At 35.1% G+C, this 19,680-nt stretch overlaps 1 long non-coding RNA gene across 1 annotated transcript in view; it reads right to left on the bottom strand.

Annotated features, from left to right (window-relative positions):
* LOC137496012 (uncharacterized) overlaps positions 1 to 19,680 on the bottom strand; it is a 66,026-nt gene that overhangs the window by 7,521 nt on the left and 38,825 nt on the right. The window lies entirely within an intron of this gene.

Raw genomic sequence — 19,680 nt, 5'->3', positions numbered from 1 at the left:
AGCAGGTCATTCGGATTTAAAGCTACATGCTACAAAAACAGCTACATAGACCTCAAGACACCAAAATGGGCAGATTGTGTTATATAATAAATAACCTGATGGGTATTTTGAGCTGAAACTTTACAGACATATTCTGGAGACAACAAAGTTTTATCTTAGATCTTGTAAAATAGGTACCCTTTAAAACAAATATAAATATGCATATAGTAAATACTACTATTAATAATAACATTATACAAATGTAAATTGTCATGAATAAACTGAATAAAGCTTGAAACTAAACTAGTAAAACATTAAATATTGAGTCTTCTTTTATTTAAATCTTCTGTACACTCTAACAAAAGCTGGGTTGATTTTTTAACCCAAATGCTGGGTTCAGACTGCTGGGTAACAATTTTAGGTTGATTTAACCCAATTTGGGTTGAAAATCGGTCTTGATCTATAACCCAGCAGTGCTGAGTTGGGAACGCATACGTGAAAGAGCACGCACGTCATGACGTTAACGTCCTGGCAGGAACATCAGCGTGAGCAACCGCCATTTTCTCTGCGCCATCTTTAGAGGGAAGTTAAATTCTGTCTGAAAGGTAAGTTATTCAGTGTGTATTTAACAATGTTCATATGAAATAAGACATTTAGTTTACTGTATAATATATATATATAAATATACACTTTTTTTTTTTTTTTATCTATTGACTAAGACACGGCCATGCTTCACCTCACGGCCGACCTCTTCCTTTGAACGAGAAAGCGTGCGCCAATATAGTCTTCTGGAGGAGCTTGGAAAAGGTCAGGTAAACATTTTACTTTTGTTTATGTTAAATCTATTGTGCTAAATACGGTTTTGATACAGTGTTTACTTAACTAATTTTGTCAGCACATCCACGAAAATTTCCCGCTCTGCTTGTAAGGTAACGCTACAAAATAACCCAGCGTTGGGTTTGTCCCTCTTTTACCCAGTCCAGGGTTACCAAACAATAGTTACATTATGTCATTTAATAAAACCTTAATAAGTTAAATGTGATTGTTTTCATGAAAATATACAATAGCTACCGTGAATATAGCATTTTTTTATTACATGTATTTTCAGTTATTAAATCAACACCATCTTGGATAGACTTTTGACGGATTGTCCTCACAATGCTGCCTTAGAATTTAGCAAAACAAAAATCCTAGGCTGCATAATGATGCTTTTGAAATCACTTATGTAGGCAGCGCACGTTTTGGAACAGAGCCACTGTCATGTGTTCTAGTACCCTTGATGCTTGAACTCTATATAGTGTGCTTGGCTCTAAAAGCTTTAATGTTCCTGCCAAAGCCAAGTACATGTGTGGCAGGTGTCCGGATTTAACATTAGCATGCTTGGCGGTCCACGTGGCTCATAAAAACTAACCCCACTTTGCATCAGGCATCTGATCTCACCGGTGTTCTGACAGGCTCGCTTTCAGACACACTTTCTGAGCCAAGAAAAGAGCAGCGCCTGCGTCCCGCTGGATTCAGGGGCAAATGTCTGGCCATTTATGTTTGACAAACCAAAGATTAGCACTTTATTAACAAGATCACTCGCTGAGAGATGTTTACGGTTTTCAGTACATAATATGAGAGAGCTTTTACAAACTGTTCTTTTTGAGAGATGTCAATGTCGGTCAGTGTGTGTGTTTTTGAGAAGGGCATCACTAAATCATTTTTGAACAGTCGAGGAAATGTACGAGGTGCTTCATCAGAACATCCTGACATTTATGACAGGCCGATCTTGTTTATTTGTTACATGTGACTTGTAAGTGATCAAGTGACCGTGTAACCTGTTGCATGCCTAAAAAGGTCAGCCTGAAGAATCCTTTAATAACACACATGAACTCTAGACTAGACCATTCTCCATTTTAGATTAGTCAAGATGCATAAATAATAAATCATGATATATATTTATTAGATACTCATGACAGGTCAAATACAGAGTATTTTTGAGTGTGTGTCTCGAAAAAATAAAATAAAATAAAGAAAATATTATTTTTAAAAAAATCTTATTTAATTTAAGAGAAACTACTGAAATATATACAGTTGATTTCAGAATAGTGTTCTGAAAATCCCCCCCTGATTTCTGTTTAAAGGAAAGAAGATTTTTCAACACATTTCTAAAGATAATAGTTTTAATAACTAATTTTTAATAACTAATTCATTTTATCTTTACCATGATGGCAGTAAATAATATTGTAGATATTTTGGTCACACTTTATTTTGATGGTCCGTTTGTTGTGTTTAAGTTACATTGCATCTACATGCCAACTAATTCTCATTAGATAAGTAGACTGTTAGGTTGGGGTTGAGGTTAGGGTTAGTGTAAATTGACATGTACTTGCAAAGTTTCTTATAGTCAGTTAAATGTCTGTTGAAGGAGCAGTATCAGCAGATTTTAAGCAGAGTCAACTAATACTCAAATAGACCATCAAAATAAAGTGTTACCGATATTTTTCAAGAAACTAGTAATCAGCTTAAAGTGACCTTTAATGGCTTAACTAGGTTAATTAGGCATGTTATGATAATTAGGGAAATCAACGATGGTTTGTTCTATAGACAATCAAAAAAAATATTGCTTAAGAGGGCTAAGATTAGAACAAACTTTTAAGAAGTTAAGTAGAATCAGTTGTTCCCTGTATAAAAATTTAACATTTTGAAATATTTATATTCATCAGCTAATATATTTGTATATTTATTTAATATATATCAGCCTCCAAATCTGAGGAGTTATCGGTTAATGATATCGGTCAAAAAATACATATCGGTGCACCCCTATTTACTTTTTAAACAATTAGTACTATTGCTAACTGCTTTCATTATTTTCCAGTATTTGCTAATACTGTAAATTGCACGATAATAAAAAAAGTTTTAAAAACTAAATAAAGAATAAAAAAATAAAGTTTAATTCAATGCAATTTTGAAGTAGAAAATAGTACTTTCTTTTAAAACATTAATTTATTAAATAACATTAAGAAAAAATAATTAATAATATACAATAAGAATCACTAGCTATGTTTCCATCCAAAAATGCGAATTTACTTTATGCACAAAACTGAAATATGGCATAAAAGATGTGCAAATGAAGCAATGTTTCCATCCAACGAGTCAAAAAGAAAAAAATAGTCACTTCCTGATTAACTGGCACCTAATATCAACAGTAAAAATCAGAAATTTCAACAGTAGTAGAAGCTGCGCGAATCTTTTCTTCATTTAATAAATGACTTGCACCTCAGAAGGCAATGCTGACACGCAATGAACTTGTGGTGGCGTTTGAAGAGTGAGACACGAAGCATGCATGCTCTAGATTCTGGAGGTAATTAATAATAACACTATACTAAAATGGTTACGATGGTTTAGAATGACCCAAACAACATTTTAGATGTTTCACAATGTGCTCAGCCTGCTGGTTTGTCCATTCACACACATTTTTACCATCACATGATCTCTTATAACAAAATCACATGATCTTTTTTGATGCGCATAATTTGTGTGGTTAAAGTGTTTCAATCGTAGTTTATGCATATCTTATCGAATAAATAGTTTATCCTACTCAGTTATGCGCATATGCTTTTTATGCAAATTTTCATAATTTATGTGCATCTTGGGATTTCTTTCAATCGTTTTTTTTTTATGTGCATATCCAAAATGCGCATACAAATAGGTGGACGGAAACGTAGCTAATGATACCCCCAATTTATTTCCATGTCAAAACACTTTTTTTCTTTACCACCACATAACATGACCAAAATAAAATGGCAGCTTATTATTTACTGTAAAGCTTTTGCCTTCATTATATGAGATCGAATGTTCTAAAAACAATAAGACCTCTCAAAACTGACATTTAATTTCCACGTTGCTTGAAGTGCCAATGCGTTTCAGAAGAAGAGCTCAGCAAGTCCGGAGATCACTCAAAACATGTCAGCATTGCATGCCGCAGTGATATGTGTTGATCTCCATTTAATGCTAGAGGCCAAAATATGAGTGACACCTGCTGACTTCTCCCACGACAAGCCAAATGATCAGAGACAGACGAGTCTCCACTTTAACTCGATGTCACTTTCTGTCGCCTGCCTCAAATCCTTGCTAAAAAAATGTCTTGCACTGAAGGGCATAGTTTACATTCCCCTTGGAGAAGGCTGGTAAAAGAACATACAGTACCATACACTGTCTGACCAAACTCATGAGCGCTCCCAGTCGGACAACACTTGGAGCCGGTTCAAGAGACGGATGATATTTCAATGAATCATCTGCTCAGCATGGGTTTTAGCGTGCCAGGAAAACATTGTCATCGGCTGTAATTCTTCTAAGTGCTGTTGGGGGCTTCGTGATCAAGTGATCCTAAGAGTCTCTAGTAATCCAAGGTGAAAGATTTACACACTGGGAACGTTTAATTAGCGGAGTCACGAAGGAAAGTGGGCATGTTTTGAGGTTATGATTGTAAGATTGGCGACATATTTACCTGCTTGATGAACATGGAGATGTTTGAAGAGCATGAAATCACTTCAAAAGCTCACAGAGAGCACTTTGCATTGTAAATATGTTTCACAAACACTTGCATGGGGTCATGTCAGAATTATCAGCCCCTTTATAGATTTTTTCCCAAAATTTCTGTTTAACGAAAAGTTTTTTCCAACACAAATCTAAACATAATAGTTTTAATAACTAGTAACTGATCTTTGCCTTGATTACAGTACATAATATTGCACTGGATATGTTTTCAAGATACTAGTATTCAGTTTAAAGGGCACATATAATGAAATTTATCTTTTGTAAACTGTTTGGACAGAACTGTGTGTAGGTATAGTGTGTCCACAGTCATGTTGGGTCTGATAGAAACACAATAATGTTTGTTTTTAAATTTCCTGACATTAAAATAGGATCCCTCTCGTTTTGAGACCGACCATAACGTGACATAGGAGTGCGGTTTCCCCGCCCACCGAATTGATTATCAGACGCATATTAACATGTCTCTGTAGTAATGCATATAATCATATCAACAAGACAGGACGTGCGCAAAGCAACTTGGATTAAAAGATCTGTTCAGCTCTCTGTGATCATCTGCACCTCAAGAATGAGTTTTACGAGTTTAAAACAGTGCATGTTCATAATAAAGAGAGCTAAACTGCTATTCATCACTACAGCCACGTGTCAGTATAACTATATAAGAGAAAACACTTCAATCCTGGCTTGTGAACAATAAATCAGGTTTATTTTGTAAATTAACAGCGGATTTCCATACAGCAGTGTATATTAATGTCACTTTTACTATGCAAAATCAGTGCAAAATTAAAGTATATGTATATGCACAAGACTACATGTGCAAATTTGTGTGTGACTCATCGTTTCAGAAAGGCTTTAATTAAGGGCTAATAATTTTGACTTTCACTATATTAGAATGTGTTCTGTTTATCCTTTTTAGTGACCAATGTTGACAATTAATATATTAATACCATGATTTACAAAACAAGAGATCCACTAAAATGCCATTCCACTTAACAACTGTTAATAGCAAAAATCTCTTCATATTTAAAACAGGAACTATTTACTTTAGTGCTGGGCAAAAATGAATCGCAATTAATCAGTTAATCTAAAATAAAAGTTTGCATTTGTAATCTGTGTGCATGCATATATTTGAGAATAAGTTTTACATTTAGATATAAAATGTATGTATATGATACAACTTAAATTTACATTTAAATATTTATATGACAAAATGGTTTTGTATAGTTTTCTGTATAGTTTTATGGTTTCCATGTACAGTTGAAGTCAGAATTATTAGCCCCCTTGAATTATTAGCCCCCCTGTTTATTTTTTTTCCCCAATTTCTGTTTAATGGAGAGATTTTTTCAACATTTCTAAACATAATAGTTTTAATAACTCATTACTAATAACTGATTTATTTTATCTTTGCCATTATGACAGTTCATAGTGTTTGACTAGATATTTTCAAGACACTTCTATACAGCTTAAATTGACATTTAAAGGCTTAACTAGGTTAATTAGGTTAACTATGCAGGAGAGGATAATTAGGCAAGGTATTGTATAATGATGGTTTGTTCTGTAGACTATTGGGGGGGGTAGCTTTAAGGGGCTAATAATTTTGTCCTTAAAATGATGTTTAAAAAATTAAAAACTGCTTTTATTCCAGCCAAAATAAAACAAATAAGACTTTCTTCAGAAGAAAACATTATCTGACATACTGTGTAAATTTCCTTGCTCTGTTAAACATCATTTGGGAAATATTTAAAAAAGAAAAAAAAAATCAAAGGGGGGCTAATAGTTCTGACTTCAACGGTATGTTTGTATCACATATACATAAGAAATACTTATAATAGTAACACATCATGTCAAAAACTTTTAATTTGGATGGGGGTAGAATTGATTTATTTTATTTGTATTTATTTTTTTCTGCAAATGATTGAAATTATATCATAAAATGCTATTTTTAAAAAGGAGAAAAAGCATTTACATTTTTAAGGCCAGATATCAACATATGTTTACAAATAGCCTTATTCTCTGGATCAACAAAGAAAAAAAAGCTATAAAAAAAGAAATAAAAACACACACCTTCTATCAACTTTTATGTTGACTTCACCTCAACAATTTCCTTGCCGAAGCCTTGCTATTATCCCACAAAGCAATTTCTGGTGTGACAGTGTCACGATTTCCAAAATTACATACTTTCAGTGTAGACACTTCTTCTTTTTTTCCCTGTCACCAGGCGAATCCCTATCCATTAATGGTCAGAACAAGGATGGTGGTTATTTGAAAATGCTAATTTAAAAATAATTCATCGTCTGCCACAGAAAATTGTGTGCTTGATAAGTAAATGAACAAAGGTGCAAATCTTTCAGTGCTCAAGATTGATAAATGACCCAAAATTTGGCACCACCAGTTCTGGTGATTATATTCCATTAATGGACTATATTTAAAATTCTGAAAGAAATAAAAATGACTAGAATTTGCTTAAATACTCCCTCACCATTCTCCTTTGAAGCTACCATCATTTACTAGATTAATGTAAATGTAGTAAATTGTAAAAACATTTGCTCTGTACTCACTATGCTAATAATAAAGACAATACATAATAATATAGTAAGTAATACCAGTTTGCTGTGTGAACCATCATAACAAATTGTTTTGTATAACTAAAAATAACTGGTAAGAATGGAAGCTCAGTGGTTAGCACTGTCACCTTACAGCAAGAACGTTGCTGGTTTGAGTCTCTGCTGGGTCAGTTGGCAATTCTGAATGGAGTTTGCATGTTCTTCTCATGTTCTTGTGGGTTTCCTCTGGGTTCTCCGGTTTCCCCCATAGTCCAAAGACATGCAGTAGGAGGATAGTGTATAAGTGTAAGAATGAATGAGTGTGTATGAGTGTTTCCCAGTAATGGGTTGAAGCTGGAGGGACATCTGCTGTGTAAAAAAAAACATATGCCGGAATAGTTGGCAATTCATTTCGCTGTGGCAACCTCTGAAATAGAGACTAAGCTGAATGAAAATGAATGAATGAATGAATGAACAACAACTGCAGGTGAATGACAATAGAAGTCAGATTAAAAACACATTACAAATGGCAGCTCTAATGTGAAAAATACATTAGGTGGACTGTAAAATCTTTGATATTTACTTATTAGATCTCCCTAATGGGAATCAAAAAGGAAATGTAAAGTCCCCAGAGTCATGATCACTCAGACCATTGAAGAAATTTCTGAAGGAAAAAATCATTCGAATTTTATTTGCAATATAGTGCTTAGCCGCTTACCATTCAAGAATGTATGCAACTCTTTTATCTGGTTACAAATGTTATTTTATCTCACATACCAATTATTTAATCAAACTGACTGCATATACCTATACATAAATTCTCAGTACCCATTATATTTTCTGCAAACATGCAGGCAAGTTGTCAATATTCAAAGCCATTGTAGTAGGTGATCCAGCTACTACTGTAACAATGATATTTCATTGCATCTTAAATATCACCAAACCAAATATGACCACATTGCTCATAAACACACAATTGAGGTAAGCAGAGATTTCATTTAATAAATTCCAGAGTGTATGTATTTTTTCTAGATAGCAAATGTTTTTCCAGACCAAGCAGACACTTTTAAATGTTTTACGAATGTTTACATTTAGAAAATCTATGATCATGGTTATCCTGAACCCCACTGAAGGTTTAAAAAAATGGGAATTTTCCCTTCTTCGCCATAAAATAAAGTGCCCTTTTCTTTTTAGTGGGATTCAAAAAGAACAAAGCAAACCAAGAATCCAGTGAGTATTAATAATGTGCGCAGTACCTTATGTACTGTAAGAAACTTTATAACATAAATCAGTGATTTGATTTTTTGCTCATGCATTTTTCAGCTCCAACCGATCCAAGTGAGCTCAAGGCTGTTCTGAAGAGGAAAAGGTGTTGTAAATCTTACCCTGCAAATACAGAGAGTTATTTTAGCCAATCTCTGTGACTAATGCATTACCAATACTGTATCTTTGTTTTTATTCTGTGAACTCTTTTGGGGAGGTATAGGGACCCATGGTTCCCCCAAAGCTTTAATAAAGTTCAGTGCTAGAAAAAAAATACTGTAAGAAATTAGGTTTAAAAGTTTGATATCCTTCTCCACCCTTCCTAAAATATATCCTCTATCCTATAGCTATACCTTTTCCTTTAATCAACTGAGAAATGCCTTATAGCCCTGCAGTCAGGTTCGTCCTAAAACCCAAGTAAGGAAAGGATGGTGAAATTGACCCAAAGTTCTGGGAGATTTTGCTGAGCGCTGAAAAGAAAGATTATGAGCGCATCTGTGCCCAATATGGGGTGACTGACTTCTGCTGGATGTTGAAGAAACTGAATGAGATGAAAGGCAAGAGCGAACAAGAGCGAGCAGGGGTACAGCTTCCATTTGTTTCTTTGCTTTTTTTTTTTTTTTAGGAGATACATTTTGTAGGTGAAATGATACTGGAATGATTTCCTTACATTCTGTATATAAAAAAAAAAAAAAAAAAAAAAAAAAACATTTCCCACCTCAAATACATTAATATGAATCTTGATGGATCTGCTTCTTTTGAACTTGATCTCAGCCTTCTAAACCCCTGAAGTAGGATTTTCATCTACAAGGCAAATTTTGTGATTATTTCACACATCTGAGCCCATATAACAAGATTTAGCCAGTGGCAGAGAGTAACAAACCATGTTTACAGTTAATTAATGTTTTAGTATTAGTGTAAGAGTAACTATGTGTACTTTATCAGGGGACTTTTATTTTTTTATTTTTTGTTTTTGCTTTTTTTATTTTTTATTTTTTATTTTTATATGCACAAATACAATGCAAAACTTTTTTTTATTCCGGTACCAAGGGTGCAATTCTGGTCTGAGAGGTGGGGGGGACCAAATCTGAGTGATGGTGATACTGTTGTGGAATGTTGGTGATAGTTTTAGAAATATGCAGCAATGTTGAGTAATTGTGTTCAGAAAAGCCTAAATTTGAAAAAAAAAAATTTTTCGACTCTCGAGGGAAAATTATAGCATGAAGCAAAGTGCTATATCTAAAAAAAAAGTGAGGGGGACATGTTTAACCATTTAAATTGGTTTGCAAATCAAACTGAATGATCTGGTTAGCGCATTTGTCTAGTTAAAAATTCACTGAATAAAATGGCCAGAGCGAGTTAACAGAAAACAATCTGCGTTTATATTGTATACTTGTCATCACACGTTTACTTTTATTTTGCTATTTTCACTTGTTTGCCCATTTCAATTATCATCAATTGTCAATAATCATGTATTAGTGTAGCTCAAGTTTTGGTAAAATGTCGTCATGAATTATTTTTCCCATGAAATTATTTTTTAGTAAGGAGTCCAGTCAAAAAAGCATGACTTAAATGAAGTGGCCAAGAAATACATCTTTACAATAAGAGACCTCATGCCATATGATGCTGGCCTTTACCAGTAAGATGTCAAGGACGTCAATGTGTTCTCCATTAAATTTAAGAGTGATATGCATCATTATCTAGTCAACATTATCTTCTCTACAATTCAGAATAATTAACAGATCATAAAATAACCAAAAGCACTTTCTCATAGTTCCAATGGTAGACTTTGAGGTTAAGTGAAGACCATAGAGAGAGAAGATGCTGTTATAAGTCTCCTCTCGAAATCCTTATCCAAAATCATGTGGGTTGGAAAGAGCAATAGATTATAATATGGAGAAAACCACTGTATGCAAAGACAACTTGATCCAGATGCTGGTGGTGGAGGACTGTATGCAGGTGGATAAAGGCATCTATAAAACAGTGGCCGGAATCAAGTCCTGTAATGCCTGGCTTTTAATAAAAGGTAAGAACTGAACATTTTGAAAACATTTTTGTCAATGTATTATATGTGTGCTGAATTACAGTAGTATGGATGTTGTCAATAAGTTGTAGCAGAAACAAAGATGGGCTATTACCAGAAAAAGCTGGTTCTTGCCACCTTACAAACACTTATGAATGGAGACCAAAACAAAGCACAGAAACCCTCAAAAACCCTCTTTGTTGAACGATTCTTTTGAATCAATCAGTTAATTCATGACTCACATATGAGTCATCGCTCAGAAGTGTTTCCTAATGCATGTAAATCCATTTTTGGTCCTACTTTATATTACATTTGGTCTTTTATTATGTGCCCAATTCACCTATATTGCATGTCTTTGGACTATGGGGGGGAAACCGGAGTACCTGGAGGAAAGCCAAGCCGGAACTCAAACCAGCGACCTTCTTGCTGTGAATGCTACCCACTGAGCCACAGTGTCGCCATTTTATGTAAGTCCCTGAAACTTAATTATTGTGGACTGCAGTACCTAATAACTGCAAACCCAGCCTTAAAATAACTTTAATGTGTGTGCGTTTTACATATACGTTTTAAAACCAATTATGCTTAATATGCCAACAATGCATATGGTCTTAAACGCACCTTTTTAATATGCAAGGTCATAAACAGCTTAAGCATCAAACAGTTAAGCTCGACACGGCTAAGTTTTGCACATCTCTCCAATTTCTTGAGGCATGTAAACAGCTTGCATTCATTTGGCATTCTTGCATTCTTTCCTTAAATATTCACTGAGCGAACAAAGAACAAGTGGTTCGACCATAGAAAACTCAAATATGAGAATAAATCTGTTCAAGGTTTTGACATTTTGGAAAACTTTAGGATGTTTAATGCTGCATTTAGCATCCCGACTCATAACAAATGAAATGCATATTAGTATTAGTGCAATGTGAACACATTAGGTTAGCTTCTCTTTACTAGTCACTTGTAGCTGCTTTTTAGAACAGTTGTATTATTGCTGAACTACTATGAATAACTTTAAATCTGCTTGACTTATAAGATTAATATATTCTGCACAATTTACCTTATTTTGTACAGATCTTTTGTTTCTTTATGCCATGTGTGTCGTTTGTATAATGGCATGAACCAGCTGATAATGATCTAGATCAGGGGTGCCCAATTTTTTTATTTCTTTTTTCTTGTAAAGGGCCGAAATCCAAGCTTTATTAAGGTTAATGGGCCAAAGGTAAATGTAGTTGCTATGGGTAATTTCCTAATTTATTTAATAATATTTTAAAACAACTAAAAAACACTGCTTTATGTTATCTATTACTGTATTTTTTCCATTTTATACTGAACTTATTACAGTATAAAAAAAAAAATAAAAAAAAAACAGAACAGAGATAGAGTAGTTTTTGGCCTGGTTTGCTCGCCGATGTATTTTGTTTCTCAAGAGACAGTATTTATGTTTTTAAAACTTTGATTCATTTATATTTAATTGAAATATATAACTTAAATTTGCTTTTTTTGTAGCAAAATGAAACAAACAAACAAACAAAACCCCCCTCTATCATTCTCAGATGGGATGATGGCCCGTGAGCCCTACTTTGGGCATCTTTGATCTAGATTCTAGGGGCAAAAAGAAACCCAGAAAACATTCCAGGCTGGTAAGGCCTTGACCTGGCAAAGACTGCAGAAGAACAGCAGCTCAAGCTACAGAAGGAAAAAGATGAGAAAAATCCCAGCTATCAAAACAGCCAGTTCTGAGCCAGAGAGAGCAGGTGTGGAGGACAGAAGTGCGTCTGCATGTTCTTCTAGAGATTGTTCTGGAGCAGAAAAAGAGGTCAAGAGAAAAGACTCTGCAGACACTGGACTGAGCAGGACTGGATTATACACTAAAAATGAATACAAAGAAAAAAATGCTCAAAAAGAAACTCTGTTTCTATTGATATTTGCAATCTACTCATGCTGTAACACCCATTCAGGTGTGACGTAAGCATCAAAAATAGTCTCATTTGTGCATACAAAGCATGCTGATCATTTTATAATGAATGTCAGGATTTTCAGCAGAGAGAATGTCAATGTGAAGATGTGACTGCAGGTTCAGATGAAGGCCTGCTGTCTGGAGACTCACTCGGTATGCAATCTGATGGTGTAATTAGGACTTGTATAACAATACTTGAATGAATCCATTCATTTTTCTGATTAATACACTGACTTCAATTAACATGAGTAAGCGCAGACATTATTTCACTGCCATTTTCCTGTTTAGCCACTGTGTGGCACTGTGGGAATGATGCAGCGCATGATCAGACTGAGGAAAACAGTTCCAAGCAATTATTCGCTACAGATTCCACTGACAAGATTAATGGTCCTTACTGGGGAAGGGATGTAATTTAGGCAGTTTAGGAAAGTGATTTATAACTCAAATGTAATTGATCTATCCAACTGTATTAATACGTTTCCATTTGGTAACTTTGTGATTAACAACCATCTTCAAGCCAGCAAACTTGCATATTTTTGTTTTTGTTCTTTATTTCTTAATTGTTTTGTTACAGGCACTGCTATGCTGTTGTTTGATCCATGTTGGTCTTACACAATCCATCACCTGCACAGATACTTAAACATTTAGTATCATAAAATATCAACTTAAAGTACCAAAATCAACCCTATAACTATTATTATAGTGTAATAAATATCTCAAGCCCATGTTAGGCTTTTTAAACTGTTAAACCTGCTTCTGTAATACTCCATTTCTCCAGCAGTCCAAGAAACAAAATCTGGTTCATGCCTTCATAACCTTTTCTACAACTATTCTTAGCAGTTTTCTCCTAATTGGTCTGCTAGCTAAAATCCCTGAAAGACTGCACTGCAATGGACACCCACACTAAACAAACTGTCCACGTCTTCCTAATACAGTAGAAAGGTTGTTGTCTTACTCACTTTATAAGTCTCAGAGATTTTATTGCAATTATATATTATAATTGGTGCAGTTTATTATACTTTTTTTTTAGAAATCCATATCTGAATCATTATAATATCTCATATCAAGTCATTTATGTGTCATTTAAGGCACAGTATGATTCTATGTTCTATATTCTATGTGTGTGCACACAAGTGTTTACATCTTGCAATCCTAACGTCTTGGGTATCTTGAATATCTTGCTTTCATTCTAGATGATAAAGTATAGCACACTAGTGGACAGTCAACCGCATCAAATGCACATTCTGGACCAGCAGATCTTGGTTCTAGCCAGACAACAAACAAAGCCAATAAGCATGAAGAGGTAAATTAATGATACTTGCACACTATTGATGTATTAAGTGTTCCAAAAGCCTTTGGTAATTGCTTTGTATTCTTTTCATCAATTTTGCTATTTATCCTCTAGCGATAAAGGTAAAGAAATTTCTGAAAGCAGAGGTTCATACTCAGAAGTTAGATCTATTGTAAGTTTCATCTTTGCATCAATTGTTTTTTTTTATTTAATTTTTTTTATCCATTACTTTTGCAAGCTGTCCTCTAAAGATGGAAGTAAAGAAAAGGCAGAAACACACAACTGGAAAGAAACATAACCAGAAAAAGTGAATTAATGATGATACTGTACAAATTATAATTGTCATTTTTTGTATTGCTTTATTAACTGCTCCAAAAATGCATTTGCTCTTTATTTGGCATCCATCATGTCCTCTAAAGCAGGGTTTTTGAAACTGTGGGGTGTGCCCCACCAAGGGGGCACCAGCACCTATTAAGGGGGGTGCGAGACATTGAGGCATGCGCTCGAGTAAATTATGACGATTTTTATGCATTCACTAGAGGAAATAATATGATTAATGTTAGCTCCATAGCTAACTATCAGGCACCTGTAGAGTTAATGCGTTCCAGTAAAACATAAAAATAAAATGGACCGGGTGCTTTTTAAAAATAATGACGGTGAATGAAAGTTAAACCGGTGAGCCGTCTGACAAAAAAAGTGCCCTTAATCATATAAGCAAGATGCCCTTCTGAATCTCTTACTTACATTGAAAACTAAAGACTATGTTTACATTGACATCAGTAATAGTTATTTGCCTTAATCTGAATAAGACAATAATATAATTACAAGAAGTGCTTCTTGAGCGTTGTGTCACCAGGGTATTCACTTTTCCTGCATGTAATTTTGATTGTTTCATCTTTAATTTCTTGACTATAACTGCAGTTTGGAAGTTTAACTTTCATTTATGAACATTTCTTTCATGCCCCTGTGACAAACTAGGTTATTTGACGCAAATGTGAAGTAAGGACTGGTGGAAGAGTGTTGTTTTTATCAATACTGCACGTTGAATGGAAAGAAAAAAAGCTTACGCATTTTGTGATGTGTATGTGTGTGCGGTCCATTACTGACAGCGGCAAAATCCTACATGAAGGTAATAGTTTGATTGCGGTGTTCAATCAATAATGCTACTAATATATGCAGACTCCACGTCTTCTGTTTAGTTCAATTATGACTTAAGTCAGATTAAGGTAATCAAAAAATCGCTCTTAACATGGTAGATTCTTAATCAGAGTATTGTTTTAATTATATTAAAATCGTATTAAAGTATTCTTGCCCATGTAAACATATTCAGTGTTCGACTTAACCACACTATCAGGGCTCTGTGAACTTGGCTTTGCGAAGCAGCATTTTCTGTATGTACGTACATCAACGTGTGATTTTCTGTATATACGTACATTGGCGTGTGTCCTAAAGGTTTAAAAACCCCTCCTTAAAAGGTGGAGGTAAAGAAGAGTCTGCAATGCACAGCTTACAATCAGGACAGAATCAGGCTAAAGTGATTTGCGTGCAAAACTGACCTCAATGTAGCAGCTGGAGGTGTTGATGCTGATTTACATTACACAATGTCTTATTACTAGTTTAAACCTAAATAAATAGATATTTGGATCCTAAGGCTCATATTTACTGAAAACAACAAATTAGCGTAAGATCGCAATCCCATAAAAGTATGGAAATGGAAATCTGACAATGCACGAATTAAAGAACAGATACAGCAGCTCATTTCCATAATGACCAACACAATCTACCAAGAGCAGCACAGATTAGCATCGGGTCAAAACAAGCAGAGCTGATGACAATCAGGTGCCGGTCACCAAATAACAACAATGACACAAATACTATTAAATAGAATACCATGGACCTCAATATGCTGCTGTTACACTAGAGTTAGAGCATGCAAAATTCTGTCGTATGACTCTACGAAAAGGGATACAGCAGTATCATCTGTTGTTCAATAATTTGTTCATAAAGACTAGATTGTTTGCACAGGTTTATTCGACCTTTTAATACAGATTATTTATTGTATTCAGCTCCATAAATGATTTAGATAATATAATTTAGTAATCAACCAATATATTAACTCAAATAAGTCTTACAAACTTGTAATAAAATAAGTATCATTGATCTTGAAAGATTTCTTAAATTAAGTTAAAAAAAATATTTTATTAAAAATTAAAATATGTGATTTTAAAATATTTTATTTCCTGTCAAGCCATTTTTGCAGAAATGTTAGAAGTGACATTGATTTCTACTTAAAGTGTAACTTAGCTCATTTATTTTGCTCCTTTTGTTCAATATTTTTGGATTAAAGTGCTTTTTTAAAAATGCTTTTATTATCCAAAATAACCCTATTCGTGGAAATGTATTTCCTCTTTTAGAGCCCTCTCATTTACCACTATATTTCTCATGCGTTTGTTATATAGGCTACTTAATTTTAATTTATAATTCTCTTCTTGTTTAATAATGAACTATAGTTTGTAAAGACTGTATTCTGTTTTATTTGTACTGTAAATCTTTTGTTGTTATAAATAAATAAATGATGATGACGCTATGTGATTCGATCATGACTGCAGCAAATTTGAGCCCCGAAGTGTCCGGCCTGACGGCTCCGTTTTTAGCTCCGCCCCTGCCTGCCCTCAGCTAATCTCGTTGATCACCGTCTGCAAACGTGCTTCATGTCGAACGCACTTTTTATCTTCGATTGGTCTCACGCAGTGATGTGATGTAGTTTCGCAGGTCAAAGTTTGAACTTTGTACATTTCAAAGTTGTATACAGTTGTATACAAAGTTGATACATTTCAACAAGTTTGAACTTTGCAATACAGCGAACCGCAAAACTTGTTGCACGAGCTTGAGTTTACAGTCTGTCACTTTCACATGCATGTGAACAGAAGTCTATGGGGTGAAAAAGGGCTTTAGTCGTGTTTTGTGATATTTGTGTGAGATTTAAATATTCTACTCCGATACATTCCATACATGAACCTCCTACAAATACATATGCAATAAGGTCTGCTGCAGAAATAACTGTGTGGATACTTTTTGTTGCCATATTTCACCTCAAGTGCCTCAAGTAAATTATGTCCTTATTTTTTATTTAGTTTTTATTCCAAATTAGGGTTTGCACTGAAGCAAGCTTTTAATAAATATGGCCCTGTATTAAGAAATATTTTTTTAACATCAAACATATAAGCAATTATTAATGCTGAATAAGTGTTAAAAGCCTCTCTAAACATTCCAGACTCTCGCTGATGTTTTGCACAGGTTCTTCAGAAATGTGATTGTTAAAACTGGACTGCTTCCTTTAAATTGCCATTTCCAACTCAAGACTCATCAGAGATCAACTGGTTTAAGGATGGCACAGAGCGTTTTGATGGTGCCAGCATAAAAGTAGCAAAAGAACTAAACCAGAGCCGTCTTCAGATAAAGCACTGCCTACGATCTGACTCTGGGGAAATTAAGATCCAGCTTAAAAACCCTTTTGGTGCCGCAGAGGCCTTCTCTAGGCTTATTGTGGTTGCTATGTTTCACTGTGTTTTATACTCAATGTATTCTGAGATAAATATTAATAAACCTTCAGCCTTTTACATGCAGGCTCATACATTAAACTGACATATTAAATATTTCAAACAATTCTGTACCCCATTGTAGACAAACCAGCCACACTAGAGGCCTAGCAGAATTGATTGACAGCTCTTCATCTGTCATTGACCTAAAATGGGATACACCAAATGATAACGGTGGCTCTGAAGTGACAAACTATATTGCTACGCGTCAGCAGGTACCTGTAGAACAGGTTGTGTGGCATATAGTTCAGCCGACTGTCTGTCCTTTCGACACAGAAATGTGTCCCATCATGGCAAGCAATACAAGTACTGAATCTGCACTGGGAACTGTGAGGTTTTCAGTGATCCACTGGAGACAGAAAGCATCAAGGCTGGAACTCTGAGTCAGAGAATAGATGAATGCAGTACAGTAACTTTAGCTTCTAGTAAACATTCTTTTTCACTTTTTTTTCTCAGCTTTTCCTAGTCAACCCACCCTGTCAATGGTAGTCAGCACTTTCAAAAACTGTATCAACTTGACAACACTGGGCTAGCAGCTGGAGAAACGCAAGAAAGTCACAAACCAGTGGGTGACTCTGAACCAAGTTAATGAACCTATTCAAGGTACTTTTTCTTCAACAATGGCTCATTAAAAAGTGCTTTAACCTACTTTTTTGTAAGAACTCAGAAAGTGCACATATAAATGCAGTTCACTGCAGTTTCCAGATTAAATTAACAGTAGATGCAGTAAAACATTGAACAGCTTATATTCATTCTCATACAAAAAAAAAAAAAAGAATCACACGGGCAAGTTATTGAATTATTTTAACAGCACAAAGCAATGATCTAAAACGCCTTTCAATGCTATAATTTTCAGAGCAATCATTGTAAAAACAAGTTAGTTTCACATTTTAAGTGTGCACTCACCGGCCACTTTATTAGGTACACTTACAGTAACTAGTACCAGGTTGGACCTCCTTTTGCCTTCAGAACTGCCTTAATCTTTCGTGGCAGAGATTCAACAAGGTACTGGAAATATTCCTCAGACATTTTTGTCCATTTGACATGATAACATCACGCAGTTACTGCAGATTTGTTGGCTGCACATCCATGATGCAAATTTCCCGTTCCACCACATCCCAAATCTGCTCCATCAGATTGTGATCTGGTGGTTGTGGAGACCGTTTGAGTACAGTGAACTCATTGTCATGTTCAAGAAACCAGTCTGAGATGATTTACGCTTTATGACATGGCGCGTTATCCTGCTGGAAGTAGCCATCAGAAGATGGGTACACTGTGGTCATTAGGGATGGACATGGTCAGCAACAATACTCAGGTAGGCTGTGGCGTTGACACGATGCTCAATTGGTACTAATGGGCCCAAAGTGTGCCAAGAAAATATCCCCCACATCATTACACCACCACCACCAGCCTGAACCGTTGATACAAGGCTGGATTGACCTATGCTTTCTTGTTGTTGATGCCAAATTTTGACCCTACTATCCAAATGATGCATCAGAAAATTGTGACTCATTTTTCCAATCTTCTATTGTCCAATTTTGGTGAGCCTGTGCAAATTGTAGACTTAGTTTCCTGTTCTTAGCTGAGAGGAGAGGCACCCGGTGTGGTTTTCTGCTGCTGTAGCACATCTGCTTCAAGGTTGAATGTGTTTTGTGTTCAGAGATGCTCTTCTGCATACCTCGGTTGTAACGAGTGCTTATTTGAGTTACTGTTGCCTTTCTATCGGCTCTAACCAGTCTGGCCATTCCTTTCTTACCTCTGGCATCAACAAGGCATTTGAGCCCACAGAACTGCCTCTCACTGCACACTTTCTCTTTTTCGGGGCCATTCTCTGTAAACTCTAGAGATGGTTGTACGTGAAAAACCCAGTAGATCAGCAGTTTCTGAAATACTCAGACCAGCCTGTCTGGCATCAACAACCATGCCACGTTCAAAGTCACATCATCTTTCTTCCCCATTCTGATGCTCGGTTTGACAGGTTGGACAGGTGTTCATACGTATGTGCGACAAGTAAAGTAAGAAATCATTACTACACTCACATTCATGTTTCAGACAAAACAAAGCACTTTCTATCAGTGCTATACTAGACCTTTCATTTAGAGCTGCAAAATGTACAAGATGAAAGGCAATATTGTTTGGCAAAGATGTTGCAACAGATGGTTTTCAATGAGCATTGGTTGTTTTCTCCAATTACTTAGAGGTTCATTTTCACAATAAAAGAGTTTCTGGTTCAACTACAGTCAGATAAGCTTCCTGACCCATACCAAACCCTATAATTCAGCTTTACAAAGTTGATGAATTAAAAAATTCAAGAGTGGACACAGCTAAAGTGACACAAAGGCCTTACACTTTCCAGCTAATGAACCCAATGAATGCATAGCAAGTCAACTGAAAAACCTTGATTGTAATTACTGTCTATATCTTTAAGTTACAATTAAATAAATAATTATAGGGTTGAATGCAAAGAGCACACTCATTTGAGGACAGAT

This window comes from Danio rerio, chromosome 6 (genome assembly GCF_049306965.1).
Source record: "Danio rerio strain Tuebingen ecotype United States chromosome 6, GRCz12tu, whole genome shotgun sequence".
NCBI lineage: Eukaryota > Metazoa > Chordata > Actinopteri > Cypriniformes > Danionidae > Danio > Danio rerio.
The sequence above is the reverse complement of the archived record's forward strand: the minus strand, read 5'-3'. Positions and strand labels throughout refer to the sequence as shown.